This window comes from Phocoena phocoena, chromosome 11 (assembly GCF_963924675.1).
Source record: "Phocoena phocoena chromosome 11, mPhoPho1.1, whole genome shotgun sequence".
Taxonomy (NCBI): domain Eukaryota; kingdom Metazoa; phylum Chordata; class Mammalia; order Artiodactyla; family Phocoenidae; genus Phocoena; species Phocoena phocoena.
Window position 1 is genome coordinate 72,909,768 of NC_089229.1, and position 8,690 is coordinate 72,918,457.

Here is an 8,690-nt window from a genome sequence, read left to right on the forward strand (position 1 = left end):
CAGAATGTCATTTTTATTAATGAACTGAAGGCTAAAAAATGCTATTGGCTTATTGTTTTAGTTTGCATTTTCCTAATTATTAGTAAGGGTGAGCATCTTTTTGTGTGTGTGGTTCTTTTTGTTGGTAGTGTTTTTGTTGTTGTTTTTGTCTGTTTGGGGTTTTGGGGGGTTTTTTGGTGTTGTTTCATCTGAAGGGTCAGTTCATATCCTTCGCTCATTTGTAAATTTTGTGTGTGTGTTTTTATAATGATTTATCGGAACTTTATATAACATAACCTGGATACTAATCCTTTGTAATATAGAGCAGTATTTTTCTTTAGTTGTTACTTATTTTTAAAATTTGTTTAAGTTGTCTTTTTTGTTGTAGTTTAAAACTTTTATGTACTCAAGTTTGTCAAGGTTTTTCTTCATGGCTTTTGATTTACTTCATATGTTTTACATTTTCATTTAATATCTACATACTTTTGGCTTTTCTATGTGGGTATTTATTACCCTAGAAATTTATTTTTGTCTGCAGAATGAGAGATGGTTCTCCCTTTTTCTTCCCATATGAGTAGACATCTTCACAGGAATAACCTGGAATTTGGTCATCTGTCCATGCTTGAGCCCTTGTACTTCACATCCCCCAAGATCTGCCTCTTACCTCTATTGTGGCCTCTTAAAAAATAGGAGTAGATAATCTGATCAACTCTTTCTCAGCTTTAGTTTTCTACCCTGCATTTAGAAGCTGACAGTGGGGCGGGGCATGGACATCCGGGTGAGCACCATTGAAAAACAGTGTGAGAAGGGAGAGTGGCAATCCAGTAGGCAAGCATGTCCTAACAGTCACTTTCTTAGCTCAGCTGCCATAACAAAATGTCACAGACTGGGAGGCTTAAACAACAACAATTTATTTCTCACAGTTCTGGAGGTTGGGAAGTCCAAGATCAAGATGCTGGCTGACTTAGGTGCCTAGTGAGAACTCTCTTCCTGGATTCCAAATGGCTGCCTTCTTGCATGCTCACATGATCTCTTCTTTGTGCACATTGGGAGAGAAAGAAAGCATGCTTTCTGGTGTCTTTTTTATAAGGTCACTAATCCCATCATGGGGGTCCTAACTTCGTGACCTCATGTAAACCTAAATATCTTCTAAAGGTCCCATCTCTGAATACTATCATACTGGGGGCTAGGACTTAATATATAAATTGGAGGGGGACACAAATATTCAGTTGATAACAGTCACTATTACTGGACAGTAAGTTGCTTTTTCATCCCAAACAAACTTCAGAGCTGGGCTGAGCTTCAAAAGAGGGAATGAAAATTCTCTTGACGCTTCACAGCAACTGCATGCTGCCCAGAGGTTAGTCCATGGTAAAGCAGAAGCTGTGCCACTTCAGTATGCCCACAGCAGTTGGCCCAGTGGAGACAGTTGCACTCCAGTGTGTTTGGGCATACCACTTGGCTCCACTCTCTAGCATATAGCATAGTGCCAATTATGGCTGGGATGACATGGAGCATTGTGGCTATTGTCATTCAAGGTTATCAACTGGATTCTTCTCTCAAAGTCCATGTCCTCTAGCATCTGATGCATGTTGGATACACAACTATGGTGATAGCAGCAGAGGTCTCATGCACATGGCCTTGGTACTGCTGTCCTGGTCTTGGCCTCACCTCAGGCTTGGAGTCCCACATGGGAGGTGCAGAGCCTGGGCTTGTAGAAACATGACATTTTTAAAGCACTCCACCCACCAGTTAAAAAAAAATTTGGTATTTAGATTAACTAAGAAATTAAAATTAAAATAAGTTTTAAATAATTAGACAATATTGTTATGTGTTACCAAATAAAAGCATCAAATATGCATTAATGAGTATTTTTTGTTGTGAGAAGCATCAAAAAGTACTAATGCATTATGGTACACATATGAGTGCTTTTTTCTATGCAGACTCATAAAATTTTATTTATATCTAGCATTTGCTTCTGAGTCTAAACTCCCAGTTCAGGATATGAGAGATATTTGGCATAAAGAGAATTTCCACCTATTCTTTTGTATTTTCCTGAGCTGTTTCTCAAATTTAAAAATAGCAGTATTAAAATAAAACCCATGGGCACATCTGTATACCCTGTACATGCAGTAAAAGGTGCTACAACTTAATTGATAAAGCTATGTTCCATGGAGAGCAGCTTTTCCGTAAGTAAAATTTGTGTTAGTTAATGTTTGGGCTTGAAGAAAGTGGCATTCATTTATCCTTTTGTTGAGTAAATATTTATTGAGCATCTATTTTGTGCTATTGCACCATGGTAGACATTGGTCGCAGAAGAGTGAACAAGACACATGGCCCATGCTTTGCTGGATATTACAGTCAAGTGAGTAGAGTTTTCAGCCAAATAGTAAAGAAAGAACAGAATACATCAAGAAGAAATAGATTTGATAGAGAACAAGGATTATGGATATGATCAAGTGGAAGTTTAAACAAGGAGGCTTAAATGGTTAAGAAGGTAGAGAACTCTGAACAGGGCAGGGAAATCTCAGGTATGGAGATGGCAAATAGTGTGTCTTAGAAACATACATATAAAACTATTCTTTGATTTTAATTTGGAAACCACACTATTCTGTGGAATCCTTATCTGGTTCATAGAAGTAGTAAAAACTGATTGTTTTGGGGAGTATTCTTCTATTTATTTATTTTTAACATCATTATTGGAATATAATTGCTTTACAATGGTGTATTAGTTTCTGCTGTATAACAAAGTGAGTCAGCTATATGTATACATATATCCCCATATCCCCTCCCTCTTCCGTCTCCCTCCCACCCTTCCTATCCCACCCCTCTAGGTGGACACAAAGCACCGAGCTGATCTCCTTGTGCTATGCTGCTTCTTCCCACTAGCTATTTTACGTTTGGTAGTGTATATATGTCCATGCCACTGTCTCACTTCGTCCCAGCTTACACTTCCCCATCCCCGTGTCCTCAAGTCCATTTTCTACGTCTGAGACTTTATTCCTGTCCTGCCCCTAGGTTCTTCAGAACCTGTTTTTTACTTTAGATTCCATATAGATGTATTAGCATATGGTATTTGTTTTTCTCTTTCTGACTTACTTCACTCTGTATGACAGACTCTAGGTCCATCCACCTCACCGCAAATAACTCAATTTCGTTTCTTTTTAAGGCTAATATTCCATTGTATATATGTGCCACATCTTCTTTATCCATTCATCTGTCGATGGATATTTAGGTTGCTTCCATGTCCTGGCTATTGTAAATAGTGCTGCAATGAACATTGTGGTACATGACTCTTTCTGAATTCTGGTTTTCTCAGTGTATATGCTCAGTAGTGGGATTGCTGGGTCACACGGCAGTTCTATTTTTAGTTTTTTAAGGAATCTCCATACTGTTCTCCATAGTGGCTATATCAATTTACCTTCCCACCAACAGAGCAAGAGGGTTCCCTTGTCTCCACACCCTCTCCAGCATTTGTTGTTTGTGGATTTTTTGTTGATGGCCATTCTGACCAGTGTGAGGTGATACCTCATTGGAGTTTTGATTTGCATTTCTCTAATGATTAGCGATGTTGAGCATCCTGTCATGTGTTTGTTGGCAATCTGTATGTCTTCTTTGGAGAAATGTTTATTTAGGTCTTCTGCCCATTTTTTGATTGAGGTGTTTGTTGTTTTGATATTGAGCTGCATGAGCTGTTTGTATATTTATCCTTTGTCAGTTGCTTTGTTTGCAAATATTTTCTCCCATTCTGAGGGTTGTCTTTTCATCTTGTTTATGGTTTCTTTTGCTGTGCAAAAGCTTTTGTTTCACTAGGCCCCATTTGCTTATTTTTGTTTTTATTTCCATTTTTCTAGGAGGTGGGTCAAAAAGTATCTTGCTGTGATTTATGTCATAGAGTGTTCTGCCTATGTTTTCCTCTAAGAGTTTTATAGTGTCTGGCCTTACACTTAGGTCTTTAATCCATTTTGAGTTTATTTTTGTGTATGGTGTTAGGGAGTGTTCTAATTTCATTCTTTTTTGTTGTTGTTGTTGTCGTTGTTGTTGTACGCGGCCCTCTCACTGTTGTGTACGCTCCAATTGCGGAGCACAGGCTCCGGACGCGCAGGCTCAGCAGCCATGGCTCACGGGCCCAGCTGCTCCATGGCATGTGGGATCTTCCTGGACCAGGGCACAAACCCGTGTCCCCTGCATCGGCAGGCGGACTCTCAACCGGTGTGCCACCAGGGAAGCACTAATTTCATTCTTTTACTTGTAGTTGTCCAGTTTTCCCAGCACCAAGTATTCTTTTAGAAAAATGCACATGTATATAACACATTACACTATTAGTATTTTGATTTTATGTGTTCACTAAATATTTTTTTAACCAAACACTCAAATAAATATTTCCAAAATCTTAATGATATAAAAAGAATTTGAGGCTAATTTGACAGCTGTTCTGGTGCTCTGACACTGATGTGTGGAATGAATTGAAGTCAGACTGGAGTCAAAGTTGTTATTTGGGAAGAAAATGCAATAGTCTTGACAATTGCTTTAAGTTAGAGTTAATAGTTTTCTTTCATTTATGTCTTACAAATATATAATTTCTACCTCTATATTTTAATATTAGATAACCAAAGTATGTAGACACTTTAAAAATTTTATTGAAGTTTTATGTTCTTTTAAAAATTCTGCCTTATTTTTTAATAGAATGTTTGCAGTATTTATATAATGTTGATGTTCTGGTTTGATAATTATAGGATATTTATATAAGTTATTAAATTAGGGGAGTTGAGCGTATGGGAACTCTTTGTTCTATTTTTTGTAAGCCTAAAATTATTTCAAAATGAAAAATTAAATATAAATGAATGTACACACATACTCTTATGTATGTATGTGTGTGTGTATATCTCCAGAACCTGATCACTTCTCATTACCTCTATTGCTACTGGTCAGATCATTTACTGCTTAGATTACAGCAGTAGCCACCTAAACATCTCCCACATTCCACAGCTAGCTTCCCTCAGTTTATTTTCAACCCCCTGTTCAGACAGACCCTATTAAAACATAGGGAGCTATGTCATTACTTAGCTCAATGTGATCCAGTGGCATCCTATCTCACTCACCATTTCAGTGGTATACAAGATCTACCTTGCATAATAATTTGATGATCATCTGGCTTTTTCTTCCTTATACTATCACTAACCTCCACTTCTCTAATCTCATTTCACACACTTTTCTCCCTGGCTCACTTTGCTCTGGCCATATTGGCCACTTCATTGTTCCTTAAACAAACGTCAGACATGTTTTCACCTGAAGGTCTTTGCCTTTACTGTTCCCTCTACCAGGGATGCTATTCTTCTAGTTTCCTCATGTCTCATTCCTTCGCTTCTTTCAGGTCTCTACTCAATGTCATCTTATTGAGAGTCTTTCTGATTATTTTCCTTAAAATACAAGACATTCCCACCACCTGAGCATTCTGTATACTCCTGTTTTTCTACAGCATTAAACACCACTAAACATGTATTACATTTTATTTATATTGCTTATTGTCTTTCTCTCTCCCAAAGATGCAAGCTGCATAGGGCAAAAGTTTTTGCCCATTTTGTTTTCTGCTGTATCTCCAGTGTCTGAAACCATGTTATGCACAATGTAGACACTCAAAACATAGTTACTGAATAAATGTTTACATGAATTGGTAGTAATCACCGTACAGATTGAATTTAAGCAGTGGAATAAAGTATAAAAAGAAAGGGAAAAGGACCTTGGACCAAGACTTGAGAGCTTCAAAACTTACAAACTGGGAAGTGAAGGCCTGCAAAGAAGCCCAAACTACAGTCACCTGAATTACTGGTCTAAATGTAGAGAGTATCTCAGGAAAAATAAAAGCACAGCCAACACTTAATTGCTATTTGGAATTCAAGAACAATAAAGAAGGATCTTCAGTCATCTGTGAATATTTACTAAGTATCAAATAACATGCATTGTATTTGGAGTTGTAAATATAGTGAGCTTACAATATAGTGGGAGAGATTTTTAAACAGATAAATTCAAAGAAAATTAATAACCATTTTAATTATGCCCATGTACACTGTGAATATATAAAAGAGGTCTCTTTGCTCTAAGCTAAGTGTGAGGGCATAAAGAAAAGAGTCTAAGAACACTCTCAAGATAGGGTAGAATTTGGCCAAAGAAATAAGGGGTAGAATGGAGATAAGCTGATGAAAGTAGTTTTAAATATGATGTCACTTAAGCACTAAAACACTTATTGAATTCATTTAATGACTTATAAGTAGGAATAAAATTTAGTTCAAATTCTTTTTTATCTTCATTATAAACTCCTCAAAGGAATAACTGTCCTCTTGCCTTCTTATCAACAATTCTTAGATCCCTGGACACCTAGCTTTCCTTTCCCCTGTCCTTTTAAAACTACTCTCTATGGTTACAATTAGCTGTGTTGAACTGATAGCTCCATTGATTCTTCCTCTGTCCTCATACCCTTTGGTTCCTCCAGTGCCTTTATGCTTGTCTTCTACCCACCATTTGACACTGTCTCTACCTTTATTATTGTCACATTGCTTCAACCCAAGATCTCCTTCTACAATTCACTTTCTCTTTCCTCTTTCTTCTACCAAATGAGCTCTCCCTTCCTTCCACCCAACTTGCTTGTTTTAGTTAGTAGCACTACAATTATTCTCTCAGCTGCCTATGATGAAATAAAAATCCAAATTTTAAGGCAAGACAAGAAAAGTTTAAACATAAACCATTTTCTTTGCCCTTTGGCCTCCTCCCTCCCCTCTAGTGTGCATTGTGCACCTGCCTTGTGTCTTCACCAGACCTCCCCAATGGCAGAAATACGTGCTCAACCTTAAAGATCAATTTTTCTACTTCTGGCACCAGCCATGTAACTCCTCAGAAGATAATATTCTTTTCTCGACCATATAAAGGGTCAGGATGACACATCTCTCGCCTTGTATGGGCACACATCTTTGATGAATTTTATGTACAATGCCAATATGTCATTTCCTTTAAAAATATCAATTGGTGCAGAACAGACTGGTCAGATGACCTGGGGAAATACTGTGCTGCACCTAACAGAAGTTCTTAGCTTAAATATTTACTTTAGACCTTATTAATGTTACTAGCTATATTACTTGTATTCTGTCTAATTTACAAGATTGATGTTTATTGCATTACCAAATGTGTGACTGAGTCTCAAATAAAATTAACGATGATTAGGCAACTTGAAACTATTGATCAAATACATAGTTCTATAAGATCAGTGATTGTAATAGTGTAATTCTAGATATGGGAGGAAGAAATGAGAGGAAACCATTTCCTGGACCATAACGGACTAGTCCAGAGGCTTTTGGCTACTGGTAATAGGGCTTAGTCTAGGACTAGCGCATGGAGTGGCCTATCAAAGAAATCCTCCCCTGATCTGGGAATTCTTAGCACAGTGGGACAAATTGGTCATGAGATGTCTCCCAAAGCTTGGTTGAAATTAAGATTGAAAGGGAGGGGACTGTAAAATAGAGAGTGTTGCCCAACATCCAGTTCTACAAGAATCAAGTCATTAGCCACTGCTGTTGCTGACCTGCAATACACCCTGAAAGGAATTCAGGGTGAAGATCAGGATAAGACATTCTGTGCTCTGGGAAAACTGACAGAAATGGCCCTCAGATAGTTAGCTATTTCCAGGAGAAAACTTTATGAACTTGCATCTTCCCAATACTTAGAAAAGCACTAAAACCATTAACTAAGATGTATGTTCCTTGCAAATAACAGTGACCTTGCACCAAGATGTGTGCTTGAATGCATGTATCCACTTGGCAAAAATCACATATACACTGGCTTCCCGCTTTACCACTTCAGAAGTTCTCAGAGCTCTCTGAAAGACTGTCTCCTAGGTTATAATACTCAGGTTGGCTTAAATAAAATTTTCCATTTCTTTCTTAAACTATTAATTTTTCATAAACACCTGTATTTAGCGATAGTTTTTAAAACTACTTTATAAATTCACAATATTTAATTGAAGGACTCTCTGAGACCCTTTAATTGACATGTCTCCCTTGTTCTCCCAGTTGATGCTTGTATCTTTTTGGTGGACTCTTCATCCAGTGGTTTTCTAGCCTATGCTTGAACATTTTCAATGACAGTAAGTGTAATATCTAATCCCCTTTTATTCTTCTCCCATATTGCTAATTCCTGTTAATTCTTCCTTAAGGATGTCTTTCACTTGTAAGTCTTACTTCTCCATTTTCACCATACTCTATTAAGATGCCTAGTTTAGGCCCTTACCATGTCATAATTAATTTAGTATGATATGGTTGCCTAACTGAGTCTCCCAAATTCATCTCACAGACTTGGACCAGACTCATAATTCTTTTTAAATTTTTATTTTATTTTGCATATTTAAAAATACTGCTTCTGTCTTATTACTGTTATACTCACAAGATTTAAATGGTCTCCTATATTCTGCTTTTATCAGTCTAAACTCCTCTGCTTTCTAGATTCTATCCACCTTACTTCTCATTGATATTGAAACACACCTTCTTTTTTGTGGTGTATGCATAAGCAAGTGTGTTTAGGGGCTGCCCTTAGCTTGTTGCTAATTTGCTGCCCATTGACATCTTAATTGTGTCCATATCTCTGTTTTTAATCTTTGTTGCCACCGTCAGAAACAGAAAGAAGTCCTTTAAATACTCATTTTGGGCTAAAAAGAAAGTTTAACC